General features: G+C 40.8%; 1 protein-coding gene across 6 annotated transcripts in view; it reads left to right on the top strand.

Annotated features, from left to right (window-relative positions):
* Nucleotides 1-135: 135 nt before the first annotated feature.
* The window catches only part of SLC34A2 (solute carrier family 34 member 2), a 58,998-nt gene continuing 36,597 nt past the window's right edge, over nucleotides 136-22,536 (top strand). For 2 of the 6 annotated variants that reach the window (XM_080590861.1, XM_080590862.1), the window contains exons 1-2: nucleotides 16,582-16,705; nucleotides 19,809-20,019. The gene's annotated coding sequence lies outside the window, so the exon portion shown is untranslated. Of the gene's footprint in view, nucleotides 4,590-5,558; nucleotides 5,692-7,299; nucleotides 7,450-7,683; nucleotides 7,822-8,523; nucleotides 8,584-16,581; nucleotides 16,706-19,808; nucleotides 20,020-22,536 lie in introns of those variants that run through there. The other 4 variants (XM_080590864.1, XM_080590865.1, XM_080590866.1 and 1 more) reach the window with 4 other exon arrangements.

Below are 22,536 nucleotides of genomic sequence, written 5' to 3'. Positions count from 1 at the left end.
TGTTTTTGTTTGTTTTTATTATTCTGATGTGGTGCTGTGTGTCTTGCATAGGCTTCAGCATAATCATGATCCTTGCTAGTTTTTGTATTGTTGTACGAGTGGTGTGGTGCTAAGCAGTAAAAGCTAGCAGATGTGTTTAGAAACATGACATGTTTTCTTGTTGCCTACTAGCTGGCTGGAGTCTTAACTTCACCTCAGCTCTTTGAATGAACAAAGCGACTAAATGCATGATCTTCCTCCAAGACAGCGAGTGTATGTTTAATTTCTGAAGAGGACCAGGTCTTATTCTTGTGCTTCATTCTGTATTTCAGAACTATGTGGCTTCTGAAACTGTTGTTTGGCATTGCAAAAATCAAACGCTAGAATCATCCTCTTGCTCTTGTTTTGAAATGCACCCTTTTTTACGTACCTTTTTTTTGGTGAACTTTCTGATGTTTTGGACTGTTTGTTGGGGGAGGCCTTTCTAAATAAGCTGTTTAACTTAGAAAGCGACTTCTTATTTTTCATTTTCCTTTCCAGCCTCCTTGAAAGCTGCTGGTTGTTCAGTGTTCCCATCTAACAATGGTTGAAGGCACAAGGAAGCTGTAGGCCAGCAGGGGCAGGAGTGTCCATTCAGGTGTTTGTGAGAAATTGCTGCAACTACAGAACCAACCCAGCTCAAGCTTGCTCTTATGTTCTTCCAGGAAACTTTTGCCACTGATCTTACTTCAAGAATTGGCACGCTGGAGTGCTTGGAAACAATTATTTTGCTATATTTTCTGCTGAGTATCTTTAGTCTGCCCACATATGAAAATGTGATCTGCCCTGCCCTTAATTGTTTCTAAATTTGGTTTAATAATAGCCGTGTCCCATTTCACAGGGGCATGCCCTTTAGAAATCTCCCTGGGGTTATTCTGTGCACCTTTCTAGTCTGGTCTTGGATGTACTTGAGTGAATGGGAATTTTGTTTCTGGGTTGAATAAGTACATATGTACTTTCTGAATTTCCCAGTGACACAAAACAAAAGCAGCAGTTTAGGTCAGTGCTACTGAATGTATTGCCAATTCCTTCTGTCAAACTTTGTCTTAATTTTGCTACGTGATTTCTGTAATAGTAAACGTGTTGGTAATGTGCGTTGGTAATGTGCTTATGCATCCTTTTTTCAAAGGGTAGTAATTGATCTTGACGTTTTTGAGGATTTTGGTGGTGTCTGAACCTGGTGAATTCACTTTCCACATAGATCTCTTCTTCATCCTCCTTTTTTAATGCTAATCAAAGGCTCATTCAGCCTTTTTCTGCTGTTAACGATTTCTCATTGTTGGTAGTATAGTAAAAAATATATCTATTTCTCAGCAAATATGCCCCCAGTCTGCTCTTTATAATACTAATCTTTAGGTTTCTAACAGTCAACTACTGCTGCCTTTTTTCTAATGTCCGTCTGTTTTGCATGTGTTATTTCTAGGTTTTTTTTTTTTTTGGCAGCTTTTCTTTTATTTTTCAGCCATTCATCTCGTGTAGTCCCTTTTTCAGACCTTTTGTCCGTGGCTGTTCTGCCTGGTCTCCACGACTTGCAAATTTAGCACATTGCCAAGTTTTTGCTTCAGTCTCTCCCCAGTTAGTGCTACCTTGCTTCATAGTCTGGGCATGCCGTGATCTGTTTGTGGTACTGCTGCCTCCCACTTCAGAGGATTTGATTGCCCACTCACATCTGTCTTTACAAACAGGCACCTGAGCTGTTCTCAGACAGGAAGTAAATGGAGAGAAATAGTGAATGTAGGCTTGCTTTAGTTAATTGTTTCTTATTGCAGAGTGGAAAAGAGATGTGTATTTCTCTAACAATACCTGCAGTTGGTTGTGATGCTGCTTGCTTTGAAAAACTCGCTTAAGGCTGTTTTGCATTTGTTTAAGCCCCTATGTAAGCCTCAACAAAATGGGAAAGCCATCTAGGTGAGTACTTAAGTTCTTTAGTAAGTTTCTGTGGCCTGTGTTAATATCTGTAGTCAGCGTTGGCTCATGTGTCATCTGATACTGCAGTGATATCTGAGATCTCTCTTGCTACCTTAAACTAGCTATTGCTTTTGCAGTTTAATTTAATTTTTTGCTTCACAAGCTGCTTTAGCAGAAGTGCCAGCTTAGCTTGCACCGTGGAGCAATGGTAGCAGTCTAAGAAGGACATGCTGGAGAGGGGAATGAAGACCTCAGCGTGAATCACTTCATAAGGAGATGTATATGAATGAGGAGAGAGGATGAAAGGGGTTGTCATAGGGTGAGTGAGTTCCACGGGAGGAGATGCAAAATGACATAAGGATCTCTATGGAGAATGCCACTGTGGAAGAATTCTAAGAAAAAAAGAAAACGAAACTCTGGAAGTAGAAGAGAAGAAATGCCACTTGTAGGTGAATAAAATGTGTTTAACTGTACCTTTAGGTTGAGTAATAGAGCTGCTAGCAAATCAGGAGACGACTGGTGCCAGCAAAGCCCAGTGCTGAAGTAGGTTATAATGGGATATGAATGTTGTGTTGGTGTTCTGGCATTCTTCCCCCAGGGGGTATTATAAGGCTGCTGCTCCTGTCTGGCTGTTTTACAGCTCGGTGCAAATGATGTAATCATGCCTGCTACTGTGAATCAGAAGACCTTGGGTGGTGTTTTTTTTTTTTTCCCCCTCCAGTTCCCACACCTTAACCTCGTAGGTAAAGTAAAGAATCCTATCAGTTTTCGTTCTTACAGATCTCACCAGGAGCCCTACCTCCTAGAGTGAGTCTATCATTGCAAAAAAGAAATTAAAAAACTACTTAGGACCTAGTATAGGAAGTAAAAGACACAGTTTTTAAATCCATACTGTTATATGGATTACTGTCATGTAAAGGGAATTCAGTCCCACCTCAGCAGAGCTCGTGCATGTTGGATCTGGTGTTGGAGTTCTCTCAGTATGTCACTAAATCTGTTCTACTTTGAACAAACCAGTAATTTGCTTGGCTGAAAAATTTTTGATTTTCTGCAACCTGGAGATTGAGGCTCTTGCCGGCCACCTGAGAAAGGGAGGTTGGTTCGGAAGACCTCCCAAACTGAGCAGTAAACAGGATTTGGGAAAAGAAAAAACAAAGCAAACAGACATCCCCACAACATCTTTCTCACTCTAGTGATTCTTATACATATTAGAGGCATATCCATTTTTCTCTGTGCCCTTCTTTCTTAAACGAGTTATTAGAATAGAGATTCTTCTGATTTTGCTCCTTATCGTTCTCAAGAAAATTCATGTACAAATTCTGTAATGAAGATGAAGACTTACCCTAAGGTGCACTGAAAATCATTCTCTTAAACAACCACTACAGATAAGAATCGCAGGGCAAAGGTAAGGAATTTGTTCATCTGGTCACATATTTATTTTAGGCCGTTGAAGTAACCTACGGTTTCCTGAGGACAGCAAAAGGCAAGTGCTTTCAAACATTGGGATCATCTGAAGAAAATAAAGTTTGCCTTTCTGTTTGTTGAATTAACAGTATTCCCTTTATAGTGGAATCCTAGTAGGCTAGAAGCAAATGGACAATGCTCTGCTTTGTCTTTTAGAAATGAATTGTATTTGTTATGTCCCCTCTCCTGCAGCTAGTCTGTGCTAGTTAGTGCTCCAACTACTTAGCTTGTGTTCAGGATATTGAAATTCAGGAGGAAGATGGAAAGTATCTGCGGGCACTGTGATTTCCTGACAGTGTAGTTTAATTTTGGGATGATGTTATTTTGATCAGTTGCGTGAAAAACAACATACTGTTTGCCCTAATTTCTAGTCACTTGATTTTTTTTAAAAAGTATTAGACCAGGTGAGTACTGATGAGTAAAGTGGATAAGAATGCTGGATTTTTTTAATGCTTCTCTTGTCATGCCTAAAAATAAATATCTTATAAATGGGTTTATTTTCTAGATCATTGTTCAATGTAGAGTAATCCTTTGAGAGAAAGAACACAGCATGCATATGACCTTGTTTAAAGGCTGATAAAGAAACTAACAAGAGATGGCCACCTGTTCATAACCTATGGTCAAATCATGGTTAGTTCAGTGCTTGCCTTAAAATACTGTGTAGCTCTGCTGTGCAGTAAGACGATTTCTGTGCTTCATTCCACAGAGGATTACCATTTCTGTCATTCCCTTCCATGGTTGGTGGTCACTGAAATTTTGGAGAATTGTAATGCTAGGATAGGTATGAATGGGAATGCCTGGGCGTGGAGGTACCAGAAAGAACAAACGGCAGGGCTATAAGAATGGTATGTGCTGATGTCCCTTAGATTAGCTGTCTTCAAAGTCCTAGCATGCGTCTACCTGCAGGTGGTCAGGAGGCAAAGGGCCTAAGCAGATGAGCCAATCCTGATGACTCTCAGAGGCAGGACAGAATGGGCAGTGATTGCAGAGTGATTATTGAGAGCTCCCGAAGGATATAAAAAGGCCTATCCAAAGTCAGCACAGAGTTGCCAGTCTGAGAAGAGCCCGAAGTCAAAAGAACTGAATAGCTGGTGTTCCCTGCCCCCTGTGTGGTCACAAGGAGTCCTAGACAGACCTGGATTCAGGAGTCTTGGTGCCTGAATGTTGAACAGACTTCTTGGATACATGAATCCAGCCAGGTACTTGTGAGTACGCGAATATGAGGGCGTGAGTGTGGATGAATGAAATCAGCTTTGTTTTAAAATGAAATCAGCTTCCCTTCTTACATTGGACGACTTTAAGGTTTGCTGTGTGGCTGCTACAGTGTTGATTACTTAAATAATGGCGAGGAGGATGGATGTAGCTGGGTGGTTTTCAAAGACTGAAAGGATGGACCCAGTCTAAGGCGAATGAAACTGGGTGTAAAGCTTTTTTAGCAATGCATCTGTTGAGATCTTTTTGGAAGAATAAATCAACATACCCATCCAGAGTTTAGGGATATTTAGATTTTTCTGTGGTATCTATTCATCACCTTGATGTTTGAATGTAATTTAAAAGCAGGTTGCTCTGGGCCAAGTTCCACCTTTGGTTATCCCTGTAAAAGGTGACTGGAGGTTCGTGGGTACAATTGAAAGCAGATTCTGCCCTTAAATTCCTACTATCTTTATGACAAGTGTTAACAAATCATTTTTTTCTAGATCTGACCTACTTCCTGATCTGGTGTCTCACCAGAGTTTATCACAGATATTGGAAACATTGTGGTCATGCAGAGTCAATGATATCATGACTTAAAATAAGCAGATAGAGTTCCTCATACTTGGAATCGATATCCAGACTATAGTAAAACAAAGAAGAAAAAAAAAAAAAAGATCTAACTGCTTCACTTGAAATTAAAAAAATACTGATGTTCCTAAAATGGTGCCTCCAAGTAACAAGTGACTAAGACGTTCAGCTTCCTAACTGTGCTTTTTCACTTCTACCTATCTTCTAAGGTGAAACTCTGCTTAGTGGATGAAGTTCATGGTTGGTCTCTGCCTTCTAACAGCAGCCACTAACATGAAATCAGAAGTGACTTTATTACTGGGCTCTCATTTGTCAGTTACTTCACAGCCAGGTAGTTTTCTTCCTTAAAAAGTAATAATAATAATAGAGTATTATTTGAACTGCAGGCAAATCTACAGTGTGCTAGGTGTGCTGCGTTCCCGAGTAAGAAGACAGTTTGTACCTGGGAGATAGCAGTCTAGCAAGAGATAAAGAATACCTAATACAGGCAAGGCTCCCATTGTGTTCTCACCTAAGTAGGTAAGTAAATTCACTGGAGAATTTGCTTGCATTTTTGTCAATGGATGCAGATCGTGTTTGTGAGATTGGTGTAATGTGTGGATGTTTCTAGGCTCGAGCTGACAGCAAGCAAGGGTGACCAGTGCACAATATAAAATTTCTAGGCCATTTTCTTGCTCTGATTCAAAATAACCCTGTTCGGCCTCATTTGTTCTCACAGGACATCTTTCTATTTAGAGTCTAATTAGAGGAAACCACATTTTAGAGGTGATAGCATAGCAAAAGTGAGACCAAAGCAACAGATCTAATTGGAATGTACCATGGACATAGCCGTCGACCCCCCCAGAAGTGGGGAACTAATTCTATTTTTCTACCCCTTCCTTTTTTGATTTTTCAGTTTTTCCTTTGCTTTGCCTTTAATCCCCTACCTGATCTTAATAATACCTAAGATTTACTCTTATCTGGATGTGGAGGCTTATCCCTTGAGGAGTTCTTAAAACATTTTTACCTCACCTAATGTATAAGGTCTACGTTTACTGTGCTTACCTTTCAACTGCATTCCTTTTGTATACTGCCTCGTTAGTTTCTAATTAGATACAAGCCCTTGAGGGATTCTCTAAAAATCTAGTGACAGTATGAATTTGCTAAAAGCTACTTCACAGGCACAACCCTGCACTGAAAGGACAGCCTTCTACCTTTGGGGAGCTGTAGAAAGGAAGAACATGGAAAGGTCTGTGTCCCTCTGCGAAATACACCCAGGCCAGAGCCCAGATACTGTATACACGTATGTCTTAAAAATGTTTGCCTAAACAAGCAGTATCTTTTCTGTAATATTTTTCCGAGATATTCAGAATTGATTAGTTATTGTTACATATTGGCACCTGATGCATTTGGTTGCTTTGACACCTGCAGCAGCTGTGGATAACCCTCTTGTAAAACCCTCTTGTATTTTCAAATATAATTTTGCTAATTTATAGCAAACTGCTGTGACTATCTCATATCTCACAAATAAAGTATGAGTAGATGGAGGCAGGAGATGAACAACAGAAATTTAGGTGCTGTGTGGAATACCACTGGTGTTTTAGGGGGGCATACGGATTTTTCCTGAGTGTCTTATGATTGACGTGATTGCTTTGGCAACTATATTGTCTCTCCAAGCTCTTCGTTATTGCCTTCTTCTTCGTTACCATCACTTACGGAATGGACTTTGTGACTGATCTAGTTTTCCTTACCTGATCTGTTGCAAAGCCAGTGCTTATACCACTCTGTGCAGCACAGGCTGATCCAGATGACTTTGCTTACAAGAACTTTGCTGCTGCCTGTGCTTGAATAGTGGTAGTAAACAGGCAGGGATGATGACCTCTTTGCTCCATTTAGATTCACAAGAGGATGCCAGACTTGGCAGTAAAATATTATGTCACTAAGGTATCAGCACTGTGAAGTGATGCCAGTTGAGACTGTTTCCTAAAGCTCCCTCTCCCAGGACAGAGATTTGTTTTAAAGTCGGTGTCCTTGCCAAGTACAGTTTGACTTACCAGTGCTGTGTGTCAGTGCTTCGGCAGTATCTGAAAATGCCATCACTTTGCGACACCTTGAGGTTAGAAAGTATTATTATTATTTGTTTTTCAGGTTGAGAAGCAACTGCGGTTGGACATGGATCGTGCCATGCCATTACTTTCCTTGTCTTCTATTCTTCCAGCTGCTGGTTTGGTATAGCAGATTTCCGTAGTGAAAGTCTGCTCCTCAAGCCAGCTCTTCATAAGAGGTGATTTGCCAGAGGTGAGCAGCCTGTAGAGAAACAGCTCTAGTGGTAATTCTGTACAGGTTTCTGCAATCAGGGCACTGGGTTCCTGTTTTCTGGTCTAGTTTTTGGAGACTTTACAGTTTTTCTATCGTAACTATTTGGCCCCAAGGCAAACTTTGTAGTAATTTTCAGGAATGTTCCTTAATAACATACATAATTATTGTTAACACTTCAGGTTCTTAGCCTCTGATTCTTTTGTTTTGTTTTAGGAAAGAAAGACATTGCATTCTTTGAAAACTGAAATTTAAAAATCTCAGCCCTCCTCCAACATATCTAGAAGCACTTTAGAAATGTGGGGCAGATGCAAGGTGCTGTAGTGCCATAATAGTAAAGGTCTGTTTTGAGAGGTAAGGGAATGTATTAGCCATGGGTAGCCAGCAAAAATTTCAGGCACTGGCTTAGAAAAAAATGTTCGCTATGTTGCATATGACTGCATAAGCTGGTTAGATGATACTCTTGTTTCACCTTTGTTTGCTAGTTCAGTAGAAAATAGAGAAAATGTCATACAGCAAAAATGAGTAAATAGTATTTTTGTAATCTAGTATTTTCCACAGTTAACTTAGAGTTTTGATTACTGGTAAAACTCCAGCTTTGTCCACATGCTTCTGCTCTCCAATTTTAATCTGTGTAGTAGTAACCATAACTTGTTATAACCATATCCTTGTTATAACCATATCATAACATGTAACTTGTTATAACCGTATCTTTGACAAAGCTCTTAATTTAATGCTTAAGACACTTGCAATTCTATAGTAATTTATTTTGAAGGAGTTGATCATTAATGTGAGGGAGACTGCATTTGTGTTTTCAGTGGAATTCCTATTCAATCAGTATTGTGGAGTAAGTATAATTATTTCCAGGATCTTGTCTTCTCAATTTATGGGAGTGTTTTAAATAAAACTGAAAATATTTGATAGTGCCAGTCAGACTGATCAGGAGGAAGATGTATGTTTTTTTTTTCATTCTAGTGGGCTTTCCAAAAGTTATTTTTAAAACTTTTTTCCAGAGTTGAGAATTTTTCTAAAAATAGTTTTGTTTTGTCAAAGCAGAAAATAACTTTGCAAGCATTGAGAAGAATAGATAAGTGAGAACACCTGTGAGACATGAAAGTGAGTACAAAGTCTCTCGTCCTACACAGACATTATCTACATTATGGTGAAAGAGGGTTTTTGATCCAAATGTTATGATCCTCCCAGTATTTTTCATTTCTCGTTGTGATACATGAGTATGGGATTGTTTTTAGACATTTACTGAAGTAAATATGTGAGGGAGGCACAGTTTCTGTAACTCATTGCTCAAAGTTGCTTCATTGTTTGGGTGGAGTCTACCTAACATTTGCTCGGTAATGTAAACATTTGGGCCAATATTCAGTTTCAAATAACTCAAAATCATTTGGCTAAGAAAAATAAAAGTTTTTTTCCTACTTGATTTTTTCCCATAAGCTTTGGGACAAGGAGTATTACGGATCCCTTGAACGGTATTTCTGAGCTGTATGATCTTCACTCTCACTTTACTTGTGTTACAGAGACATTCTGGAGGGTGAAATTAGTAAATTAAGTCCTTTATGTTTGCATGTACACATTTTGGATAACAAAACTGTTTAGTTTTGGGGAGAGCGGTAAATGTATGTTCCTCTCCCAATATGTATTCAAATCTATGTTTTCAAAGTTATCATTTCATAAAATATAAAATAGCATTGCAAAGACAAGATAGATAAAGTGCTTGTTTTTACAATCAGGAAAACCCTATTAGATTTATACTGAGATAGGGAAGGAGAAAGGGAAAAAAATACGTATCAAATGTGTTCAATTTTTACACTTTCATTGAAAAACTAAAACCAAGTTTGTCTCTTGGGGGAAAAAGAAAAGCAAAACTATTTTAGTACTTTCATTTAGCTAACAAAGTATTTATCTGTATTGTCTGGACGTTACCAAACATACACTGGAAATAGGGTCAGACGCAAGGTACTGCACACAACATGTTTTCTACGCATCCTTGTAATCTTTAACACTGACTGGAATCTTTTCAGGACAGGAGTTTTCTGGGAGCTCATGATGAAGGGAAAGTATTTCGTAGATACTGGTTGCGAGGTTGCGTTGGTTAGCATGGGTGGGATATCAGAAGGACCAGGGTTGGGAGTGGATGAAGAATCCAAAAGGGACAGTCATCTGGGTAGAGCATGGAGAGTGGGAGGTGAATGTGGGAGGAAGCGAGACAGACATAGGTGGAGACAACATTAGTCAAAGCTGATGACATGAGACCTTGCGTCTTGGAAATGGGAAGCAGCAAAGAGTTCGAGAGCAACCCCGACCTGTCCGATGCAGACGGACATGCTGTCTTAGAGCAATTTGGTTCAAGCATGGAGCGTGCCTGGAGAGCTACTTTTTTTCTGGTTTGTTTCCTCATGTGAAAGTGATGACCAAAAAAAAAAAACAGTTATTTTCTTTAGCATGCTTCCATCAAGTAGGAGGTCCAAACACATTGCCGTTCTTATCAAGTTGATTCAATTTTGTCAGCAATTTTGCATTTTATCTAGTGGAATGTGTCAGCGCTTGCTAAGGTGTACCGTTTGCTGTACAGGAGTGGTAGGCATGTTAAAGGTTGCCCTGCATCTAAAAATAAAAGATTCTGGCAGAAAGCAAATGGAAATCTGCGTCACATATTTTTATTTGAAAGAAATTAACTGTTAAATCAGATCTGGACATAAGAAAGGATTTGTCTTAAAACTAGCACAGTGCTTCTATTTGAAGGAGTGTATCTGTAAATCATGTCTGGACATAGTGAAAGGTTTATTTTCAGTGTTGTAGGCAAATATTGATAATACTACTGCAATGACAAAGATGTAGTGCTTTTTTTTTTTTTTTAAATGCAGCTGAATTTCCTTACCTATCCAGATATACATGAACTAAAATGAAGCATGCCTTCCTGATGTCTCCCAATACCACCCCAATACTGCTTCTGCATGCTAAGAAGGCTATCTGTTCCTGTCTTAGCACTGGGCAACTCTCAAGGTTCACATGGGCAGGTGGGGCTGTGCTTTGAAAAGACCCGTGCTGCATCTCTTAGTTAAAACAAAGAACCAAGTTGTCCTTGTTGTAGTATGTGCAGTGATTTAGCTTAGTCTTGCTTGTGCCAGTCTGTTAAACGCACAAATCCCTTTAAAAACCTGGACCAGTATGTATGGATCCACAAACGACTGCGTAGTAATGTTTGGTTTTACAAAAATAAGCTAGTGAGTGGTGCCTGCCTACGCACACGCTGTCATTTGGTAGTACAAGTGAGGTAGCTACCTTGCAGTGAGAGCAGAGCAAGCCCACTGGCACTGATAAGGGCACACTTAAAGGGCAATTATTGTGGAATGCCTAGTGTGCCATAAATCCACGCCCTACCTCACCTTACAGCAGCTCATTTAGGTAGTCTCATCCTCACATCTTCCTATAAAGTAGAATTGGTTTTGGTAAAAGAACAACCTGGGTCCTTTTTAATATCACTCTCATGAGCACATAGAGAATACGTACAAAAATAATGGTTGGGGTTTACTGGATGATGCATATCTGCCTTGGTTCTTGCTATTCCTGGGCTCACCAGGACTAACCGGGTGTTTCGTGTGACTGTGAGAGGGGCTGTGCACCAGGAACGCAGCTCTGAACATCCGGGCTTGGTCAGGAGTTTTCTCCTGAGATGGGACTGCAGCAGGTGGGCATGCGCTCCTACTGTTATGAGCACATCTGAAATGCAGATGGACCTGATGCAGGCTCTCAACAGATCGGTGAAAAGCCTGCTGAAAGGTATGATTTTTATTTTACTGCCTCAGTGTAAAAATTGCTGGCCCCCAGCCTGCTTGCTGTGTGTGTTAAGTAAGGACATACATCATTTATTTTTTTTTTTTTCGGTGTCCTGCACATGATGAGCTTACCACACGTGCACAGCTCATGCACTCTGTGTCTAGTAGGTCTGACTGCCAGCAGTCAGTGCACACACATTGTAGGGTTGGTCTGTGAAGTGGCCATTTATCAAGAATTTCTGGATACCTGGTAGCCCAGCTAGCTAGGTAACTGTTAGCAGTTACCTAACATCCAGAAAACACAGAGAAATGGCCAAGTGAACTTTCTGGAGTGGAGGGAGAGGATCTGCATGGGAAGAAACCCCCAGAAGCTTGGCGATGCCATTTCCTTATTGGTGAATGATTTGCATGGTTTATTAGATAAAGCACTACAATTATTTTACAGTTCTGGATGTTTGGCACTTTCATTACTTTCTCTAAGCCAAGCTTTAACTTTGTACCAGAGGACAGAAACCTTGAAAGATCTTTTGTTATTGTCCTTTTCCCTTTGCATCCTTTCTGTTTCAGCTGAAGTCCATAACTGTGACTTAAGATTTCTGGTTAAACCTGTATTTCCCATTTCTGACTGTTTGTGTTGTGATTCTGGAGGAATATCACCATGCCCTCTTTGCTGGTCCTTACTGACTGCTAACGGCCTGAAAAAAAGGGAATTATGATGTGACATTTGGTGTCTTGGGTTCACTGGGCTAACTGGGGAGGAGGGGAATGAGGCTGGAGCGATTATGGGTCTTAGGAAGCCAGCTTGACCCATTTCGTTTATTACTGACATATTTTGACTATACAGAATGACTTTTTTTTTTCCTCTCTGATTGTTTAGTTTACTCTTGTCCAGTCTGCTTGGACATATTTGCTGCTGCTAAGTTCAGAGTGATCTCTTTGTATTAATTGCTTAGCAGTCAGTTCGTGAGAGTACTCCATCTAGCCCAATTGTTTGCCATAATAACTGAAAGCAAGTACAGAAAATGAGAATGCAGAGTAGGTGGATTTGTTTTTAAATTAAATGAGTGGAAAATATTTACAGGATTCATTGTTCTCTAACTGCAAAAGCTGCTATTGAACTCCTGTTTGTCTTCGTCTTAAGTAACCAGGTATTTCTGGGAGCCTTCCAGCAATGTTTTTATTATATCAGATGCACACTTCAGATGCCTGTGTCCTCTGCAGGATGACCTGCCAGGGCACTTGGACACTTTCTCTACTGACCTAATGGTTATGTTTGGGAATCTTTTGATACAAAGGTGCGTAGATTAGCCACTGTCAGTAAACATGTCCCAAGCACTGATCATTGGGAGCTCATCCTGGAAGCGCTTTGGGAAATGCATGTCACTTACTGGTAGCCTTATCTGGCCTACTTAAATCTGTCCTTTCTTCATTTGCACAGTCTGAAGTGCTCTGGCCTAATTATTGGCACTTCAGAAAAACAGGCTTAATCTTCCTTTGCGATTTGTCCTAAAATTCCTCTTTAATATAAAAAACTATTGTGATCAGTTGTTGTAGTGGTGATTATGATACACCTGTGATGTTTTGAGAAGTTAATATATTTTACCAGGCCAACAGATAAAGCTAGGGAAAAACAAACAAACAAACCAACAAAAAAAGTAGATCTACTTTAAGGAAGAAAATTGCTTCTTCACTGTCTGTAAGTTCATCTGTTACAGCAATGAGCAACTGATTGGTTGGAAATATATATATATATATATATATTACTTCTTCCTAAAAACTTGTTTTGCTTTAGAGGAAAATTAATGGCCATCTTCCCAGCTCATGATAATCTACTCTTTCACTCAAATAGTCAATGAAACTGAAAATGGGTTTGAGTTCACCAGATCAAGAGGGGAAAATTTTACCTCTGTGTATTCAGATTAAGTGGTGGAGTTGCTGTGATTGCTTCATCAGTGTCACGTTCCGTAAACTTGTGTCTGGTTTGGCTGCTTGGTTGCCATTTCAGGATGCTCTTCGGAAGGTACTTGAAAGGCCTTGAAGACAAATAGTGTACTGCCTGCTGGTGCAGACAAACTAGAGCTGGTGGGCTGTGGGAGTTGAGAGATGAGAGCAGAGACCTGGCTTCTCCTTTCTTTTCCTTTACTTGCACAAATCTTTGTTTTCTAAGTTGCAACAGGGGGGTCTGTTCATTTCTTTCCAGAATAACTGTGTTATTTCTATAGCCTGTGTGAGCAGTGCTGCCTTGGAGGTGTGTACTGGTCAGATGCAAAGGAGCAGAGACAAGGCAGTTTTCCTGTTGCGGAAATCCCACTGAACTGCAGCTTTTTCTGTCTCTTTATCTCATTCACCTTGTATTGGTGGTGCAGCTGGAAGAACAAAGCACCCTCCATCCACATCACCTTTACTGCTTACTCACAGACCACTTGTATCCAGCCTCAAAAAGAAATGTTGGAAAATAGTGGTGGACTCATTCTGCCATCCTTTCCTGCCAGGACTAATGGCTGGTGTGTACTGAAAGATAATTTGGACCAAAGCAAATGGGGAAACTGGTAGCTAGATGCTGGATAGACAGCTGAGCCATCGCTTGGTATCAGAATACCACCAAGTTTGGGGCTTAAAATGTAAGCTTTAAGTACAACTCTCTGATTGAGGTGAAATGTGCTATTTGGACTGGATTAGTGATTCACTCTGTTAGAAATTCCCAAATTAAAAATATGAGCAGCCTTTCAATAATCAGGAATAATATATGCTAATTGCCAGAACTGTTTCAAGGGGAAGGATTTGATTGTCCATCGTTCTAATAGCTTTAGCTGATGTAAATAATTTGAAAATCTGTCTTAATTGCTTTGTAAACACTTTAGATTACAGTATTCATTCATTTAATCATCTTCTCTATAAATACACTTAAAAATAGTATGATTAAAGAAGCTTTTCTTCCTTTCCTGATGGAAACAAAAGGGGACCTCAACCTCCTTGCAAGGCTTGTTTTGAAAACATCTAATAATTATAGGATGAATGAGTGATTTGTATTGCTTATTTATGATGCCTCATCTGGATTTGCCCTTGCCTGTGAAGCTTCATTTGGGCCTAAATTAATTAGATGACTCTAATTAAAGGAAGGCCTTTGACTTAGGAGCAGGAAAACGTGTTCGCATGGAGACTACACCCTCTTTTTTATCTGACAGCATCCTTGAATGATAGCACTATGTCATAATTAGGCATGTCAAACAAGTTAAAGAAGATGAATCAACTTATAAGTGGTCCCAGAGGAAGAGGTGGAGGATGACTGATCTCCAGAGGAGGTGCAGAGAGCAGTACACATAGGGTTTCTTAAGTGAGATGTATCCTTAACTCCCGATATTTCTGTAAGTACCTAGTGGCTAATATTTAAGTTCTGGAGCTCGAAAACATCCCTTAAGTGCAGAGATGGAGGAAACAAAAATAAAAGGTAGGAGAGTGAGCAGAAACACTGCTTGTACACAAAAGTAATGTAGCTGTGTTGGGTAAGTAGAACAAAATAATTCATTTTTATAGAAGTAAAACCCAAATCTTAAGAACACCAGTCAGCGCAGCACTTGCCTACCTTCTGCCTGTTCTGTATAGTTCACTGTGCGTGTTTCAGCAAGTGCATGCACTTACTCCCTCCGGGAACTCACACAAGTAACCAGCATCCTTTGAATATGGACCTCCAAACACCACAACCTTTATGAATCATTTGGTTCAGGGGTGATTTTCCAAAACTGCTAAGCACTGTTGAGCCAGTGTTGAATTAATGATTGAAATAATGTTTACATCTGATGCTGGGGCTGCTGAGATACCTACATGTGGGTGCAAGTGCTGCCTGAGAAGAAGATATCAGCCAATTATAAAGCAGACTCAAAATACAAAGTTGTGCCCTTGGTTCCTAAAACTGTGTAACAGCATCCAGAAATGGTTAATATTTCTCAGGACATTTTAGCAATGTTCTGGGAATGTCAAATTGACAGCCCAAGCATAAAACTTTGTTCCTATTCCTGTGGCTGGGCCAACATCCATGGTCATTTTATTAGACTTGATTAGAGGCCAGCAGCTCTGGTACCAGAGGAAGAGTAGGAGCTTCAAGTGCGTGAAAGGACAATGTCAGGATTCTACCTACAAGGTGGTAGGGCTTTGTTTCTGAAGAGAGAGCTGCAAATAGGGGCAGGATGAGCAATTGAGAGTGATTTTTCTGTTTCTTGGCTTTTCTGGAGAGGAAGCCACAGACTCAGAGGTCTCTAAACACCAGGAAAACACTTCTTTACTGTGTGGGAGACAGAGCATTTACGAGAGAGGCTGTGGCGTCTCCCTCCTCGGAGATCTTCAAAGCCACCTGGACATGGTCCAGGGCAGCCTGCTCTGGGGAGGCCCTGCCTGAGCAGAGGACTGCACCAGATGACCTCCAGGGGTCCCCTCCAAGCTCAACCATTCTGTGATGCTGTGAAAATTATGTTTTTTTAATGGTTTATTATGCAAATTTTCACAATATTGCAGGAATTAAAAAATAAAATAAAATACCCTTCATCACTGGAAGAAGGTAGTTAAACATGGAAAAAAATCAGGTAATTTTACCAGTGTTTTGAACCTGTAACTGCTGAGAGATGAGAAAATGGTGTAGAATGAGCCCATGTATCTAGGACTTTGGGATTTTTGGCATTAAATGTCCCAAATCCAATCCCTATGGGATCAGACCCATAGGATGTAAGTGAAATCCAGTAATATCTTCTAGGTGAGGTCAGGGTTCAGTCTGCAGATAGAGCCGTGTGATGATAAGGCACAGGCATTAGCCAACAGTCATAAAGCAGAGGCAGGTTGTCATCTGGCGAGTTTCTTCCTGCTCACGAAGAAAAAAAATAGCAGCATGTTTATCTTCTAAGATGTTAACTCTAAACAGAGTAAGGACACAGTGAAAGCTGTTCTGTTACACAGAATTAGTAGTCAAGAAGCTTTTTCAATATTAAGGCCATTTATCCTGAGAAGGTACAAAATGAAAAATCCAGTTGAAATGTTAGTTGTGAAATTGACAGAGGGAGAAGATGGGAACCAACCTTCTGTCTACTCCAACCTGCCATAGAAAATTTCAGAACTTGGCACACACCTGGAAGACATGTCGGTGCAGTAAAACCTGTGTTCCCAGCTCCAGCTCATGGGATACATCTGGGGAACTCTGAAGCAAGGGAGTCAAAAGCATCTTGGAAGGTATCCAGCTGAACATCAGATGGGTTGCGCTCTACATTTGTGATGCTTTTGTTTTCGGTCTCCTACCACGACCTGAAATCTTCCTAAATAAGCTCTTGTTTCTTTTGTCATTAAGATCATTTGGCACCGTAGGGGACAAGGACTCTCAGGATGACATCAACCCACTTTGGAGTTTACAGATGTGGAAGAAAAAAAGATGTATTTGTGTATCCCTTTGAGAGGTCAGTGATCAGGTGAGCATGGGAAACACAAGATTTGACATGGTTTTAGATCATAACACAAAGGACAACACTGAGGTAAACCAAAAGCTAAGGCCTCTCCTGCAAGGGAAAGAGGGGAGAATGACTCCCTGCTACTTTGGGGAAATGTTAAACCACCACCTGAGGGGCTTTGCACAAGGAAAGACATTCTAAATATTGGAGTAAGGAGGGAGGCAGGAAAATACATGAAAATGGAGTACGAAATACAACTTTACAGAGCCTCCTGAAGTAATGAATGCTGTCTTTGAGGGGGATGCATGATCCTCACCTGGTCAAGAATATCAGTGCAGGTTAGTGAGTAGATATCTTGGAGATTGCTGTAGGTTCAGTTTTTGGTATTACCCTCCCTGAAAGACAGCAATATGAAAGTGCAGCTGTCATGCTCTCTTTTGCAAGGAACAACTGCTCACATATGTGTAAGCATACGCAAAGCAAAAGGAACTGTGATTCACATCTGAGAAAACAAGTCACCTTGTCAACACTGCTCTGAAGTGCTTGCCAGATATGAGTTATATAGAATAACAAGAATAGCAGCTGAACAGTCTCCTTAAATTGTCATTGTGTGGTCTTAAAAAAGGCTGTTTTTCCCCTCAATGCAAGCGAAATTGTTTCTTTCACAAGTGAAGCAGCTTTACGTAATACCTGCTCTCTCAGGTGCAAAACGAGTATTAGAATAGAGGTCTGCAGCCAGCTGAGAGGGTCGGTCTTCGCTGCTGATGTGAACTGATCTAAGGGCAGGTTGACAGCAAGGTGCGTAGCCCGGCCCTCCTCCCCCTGCGCTGGCTGCCTGTTCGTGCCCTGCAGCTGGCTATTGGTGGCTGCCGGTGGCCAGATCAGAAAGATGACAAATTCATCGAGCTAATGTCTAATTGTCCATTTTCAGGTGCTCTTTCCTGAGCTTGACTTCATCTTTCTTGATGAACAGTGATTTAAAGTGTTTTCCCACTCTGATAACTGCATTCAATTCACTACTGCAGTGGAATTAATGAACAGGTTTGATCAATCATAATTTTCTGTAATTCTAATAGTTTTCTAAGATTAAACTGATGAGGAAAAAATGTTCCTTGCAGAAGTCAGCTGTCTGGCATTATCTCATAACAAACCAACTCCTGAAATACACTCAGTGAGTTATGCAGCTCCTTAACCAGGCTAGATTAATCCTTAGATAATGTTTGATTGCTCTTGATTACATTTTTTTTTTATTTTTTTTGTTCTCATTTGCTGTTATCAACATTAGCATAGTAAACAGCTTTATAGTTATGTTAAAAACCAACGCTTAAGCTCAAAGATCAGAAAGTGATATACAAATAACCTCAAGTTTCTTGTAACAGATCTGTATCTGTCTTTGGGCGAGGTGGTGGTTAATAACATGACCTGAGCTCCTAATTCCTGCAGGCACTCCCAGTCAAAGCAGCAGCGTGCTGCTGTTTAAAATAGAAAGTGGCGCTGTAGCTGGGACACAGGGAGAGGCTGAGGAGGCTCCTGAGCACTGGATTGCATCCCAGGTGTGTTCCTGGTGGCACAGACTCTGTTGCTCCCTCATCTCCTCTCTCTCCCCAGGCCGGTCACTTCTCTCCCCTCCTCTCTAGTCTGAGCCTGACCTAGTTCTGCACACCCTGACAGCTTTTTCGTCTCTTCAGCTCTCTTCAGGTACCTTGTACCAGCCTCCTCCTCCCTCCAGTCCCGGATGTCCCTCTGAATTTAACTGTGCACATCACTGCCCAAGCCTGCAAACCTCTTTCCCTCACCAGCCACCGCTCTCCCTCTGGAGTGCCCTAACTCCATCAGTGACCCACAGCTTTTCCCCATTTTGCCTGCTCGGCTGGTTCCTATTGCACCTAACTGCTCTTCCTCTAATCCTTCCCTCCTTCTCAGGCAGAATTCCTTTCCAGTCTCCTTCTCCACTCAGAGCTTCCTTCCCTGGCTGTCTCCCACTCCTTACTGGAGTTACCAGTACTCCTCCTCAGATCTGGCTCCCTTCTTACTCATCCCAGAACACTCATTGATTTCGAGACCCTAATCTCACTATCTATCTGTGACCAGCTATGACTGCATCTCCTCTCTATTAGATAATCGGTTCTTGCCAGACTCTCATCTGTTTCCTCTTCCAATCTGTTTTTTTCCACACACCTTTATTCGGGTTAAATGGTTCTCCCTGCCGTGGTGGTGGGCAGTGCCACCAAGGCCCCCGGGGGCACAGGAGGCCTGGCTTCCCTAGTCCTAGCTCCAGCACAGGTTTCACCTGGCGTTGCACTGGCTGTTTTGGGCTGATGTGTGCTTTGCAGTGCTGGGATCCAGAGCTGTGCTGAGATGGAGCCAGCTCAGATGACTTCATGTACAAAACCCATTGCTGCTACTTCTTGCTGGTATCTTTAAGTGCTTTCATGTTGTTCTGCTCTCCTTAGGAGTGCTTGTGGTAACTTTTTGTCTTCAAAAATAGACTAAATTGGTTTTAAACAAGGAGATGAAAGGCTGGCTGGTGTTTTCAGTGGAGATTTTGATACCTGTTTCAGCAGGGCTAGGATTTCTCATGATGGTGACTGGTTTCTGTTCCCGTGCTCATAGCACTCAGAGCCTAACACCCTGCATTATCTCTGTAGGCTACCCGTGTGTGTGTCTTGGGGAATTAGCTGAAAACATGAAAAGTCTGTAGCTAAGTAGTAAGAAGACAAAATTTAGCCACATAAGCCTGCACTCACAAAATTGTGCTGCTTCCTGTTTACGTGTATGAGTCTCTATTATAATAATGTGCACCTTCTCAAGGAATATGCTAACAAGTCAGGTTTTGCCCCAAATTGAAGTGCATCTTGTAAGAATGAACATGAATGAATTCCACTCTGTAGTAGCTCTGGATTTTTATTTTTATTAATTTTTTTATTCTGTATATAAAATCTTAGGAAGTTGTATATAAAACCAGTCACTGCACACATTTGAGAAGCTCTCTAACACAAATTGCTATTTTTATTTTGCTAATGATTCTGATTTATTTTAATAATTCATAAGACCTTCTCTACCTTTAACACTTCAGTGGCACAGAAACAGTAGCTGTAACTTGTGTTTGCACTTGGGATTCTAGGAGGAATTTTTGAAGGTGGAGAGAAAGAAACCAAGGTCAAAGACCTACAGGGCGCTAATAGAAAGTGGAAGAGATTGGAAGAGGACTTGGAAAGGCAAAACTCCTTTGAGAACTGTGAGAGAAGTAAAAGAAAAGCAGAAGGCTGACAGTGAAGGAAAGAGAAGGCAACACTAAGCAGAAGAGCGTGAGTGTCTGTGTCAAAGGAAGGAAGGTGAGGATGCAGCACTAAGGCTGAGATCATTGCAAACTTTGGCAAGACAGGTTTAATGAAATTACAGATTGCATTATATCTGAATGTCACCTGGTGCGAAAAAGGGCGCGGCCCAGTATCCTTTTGTTTAGTAAGTACGGATGTCACAGCAGCAGGTCTGAGAAACTTGTCGTGCATCTAGAGCAGGCAGCCTTCCAAAACACTTCCAAAACTTCCGAAACTGGCTGTTGCTAAGTTTAACTTTGTTCTTATTTCCATAAGGATATAAAGAACATTTATATAAAGAACAAAGGTAATGAAAAGATGCCTGATTGTTATCTGTGGAGTCCCACAGTCTTACTGGGCAGAGAGACTGCCCTATCTCCATGGCCGTGCTATTGACCTGCTGTCTCTGGAAGGCACTGCTTTTCTGGGCAAGGAATCCTGTAGGTTTTCAGAGCATCTCTGGTGGCATTATACTTGAGGGATGCTGGACAGGACTGAATGTGAATAAAGTTTGTGTGATTTGGCTGCTTGTTCATTTGGAAATGAGTCCACTGACCGATTGGCAGCATAGCTGGTGTCAGTCGGTCCCAGATGAGGCAGTTTCAATGTAGGCACATGGTGGGGATGAATTAAAATTTTACCAGCTATGGAAAAAGTGTGTTAGTACACGTGCCAGTTTTCATCCATTGCTGTCATAGTCTTTAATGGAAATGCACGACCAATGTTAATTACAATCTTATTTTACATGGAAAATGTCTGGCAGTAGGAGTGTACAAAGTGAGTATAACACAGGAGAAACCATAGAATACACCAAATAGAGGTAGAAATTATTTTTTTTGCATTTTTTTTTTCCATATTACGGTCTAACTTATATTTCTTATCTGTGAATATTTATTAGTAATTTTAAATCCTTTTAATTTTTTCTTTTAACTGTAAACATGCTAGGGTGAATTCAGAAAATGAAGAATGGACTTGTGCTTGGATTTGCCTATAGCATTCAGTTCTAAAGTTATATAAAAAAAACTTGGAAAAAGTACTTCCTCTGTACTTAAAAATATATGTTTTTAAAATTTCTGTGCAAATTATTCAGTTTGGCAGATTGGCAGTGTGCTCAAGCTAGGATCTGAATAGTACTAAGTATTTAATTTCATTACCTTAAGAAAAATATTTCAGATATTAAGGGTGGACAGAGAGAGACTTGGAATACAGTCCACAATTTTTTTTTTTAAACTGTGAGTATTGTTTATATTGGAAACAGTTAATTCAGGGGGGTACTGACTTTGCCTTCATCAGTTCTCTTCAAACCAAGGCTAAGTATTTTCTGTAAGCCAGATTTTCTGTAGGCTTCAACCCACTAAAATTGTGGGTTTGATGTACAGTCAGTTGGTAAACTCTGAAACTGCAGGTGCATAACTCGGAGGAGATAATAAATAATAACACTCCCCTCGCTATGTGTGGGAAGCTTTCCTGAGTTGTTGCTTTTATAGAGCTCTTCTTTTTCTCGAACGTCCTGCAAGGATATGGTGCATGTTCTCAGGTACTGAAACAATGAAAATGAAGCATCACAATTAAGGAACAAGACATGGCAGCTGCAATCTCTGGCTTGCAGGGGAAAGCAGAGTGGACAGGAGTTTCCAGCCTATTAGCAAACTTATGCCAGTGCCATTGTTTCTTTCTTTAGCCAGGGACAAATTGCCTAAAAGTGCTTTGCATGTTCTGGCTCTGAGTTATTAGGAGAAGCTTTCCTCTTGCCTTTCTGAAGCAATCCCAGATGTGTAAATGGAAAGTAGGTTGGTTAGAATCCAATATTTATATTGAGAAAACTTTTCTATGGGCTGGCTCATTTAAATGGGACTGCTGAAGTGAGAAAGGTGCTACCTACTGTGAGCGTGGACACAAAAATCCAGCCTTTTGCCTGCCCCTCTCACCTGCAGTGTGTGCTGTACCAACCAGTACTGACCTGTTTGTATTCACTCAGGTTTCAGAGGCAGTGTCTCCAAAACAAGGCTTTCTTTAAAGACTCTGAGCTCGCAGTGATAAATGGGTCAGCCTCGTGGATACCTGCAGTTCTGAGTGTTATGCAGCCTTAAAACTTGGCCTTTCATTTGTTATTCTTCCAGAAGAAGTCTCGTGCAAAGGCTGTTCCACCCAGAGCCACCTCTTTGGATATTGTTTTCTTGCTGGTTGCAAATGGGGAAGGTTCGGCTCTTTCCTGAGAAGTCAGTGGGTGGTGAGCCTGCGTTGCTGGTTGGGAAACACACCTTTTGATCGGTGGCCCTGGAATCAAGATAGCTGGGTCCTATTATATTCCAGCTTGTGCCTGCACATGTCTGGTCAAAGCATGGTACTTGCAAGCTTCACAGGGGGTATTATTTATTTACTTGAATTTACTTTTTTCATGGTGTGTAGTCTTCTTCCAGCTAGGTTGGGGTGCCCTATTGTCTAGCTGACTTTCCTTTAGTTCCAGGAATGTGACTCTGCTTGTTTTGTTAATGCTTAGAGAAGCTGGTGCTAAAGATAGTAACAAAGAGT

The sequence above is a fragment of the Anser brachyrhynchus genome (genome assembly GCF_964034855.1).
Source record: "Anser brachyrhynchus genome assembly, chromosome: 4".
NCBI lineage: Eukaryota > Metazoa > Chordata > Aves > Anseriformes > Anatidae > Anser > Anser brachyrhynchus.
Note: the sequence above shows the minus strand (reverse complement) of the source record. Positions and strands in the feature narration are given on the sequence as shown.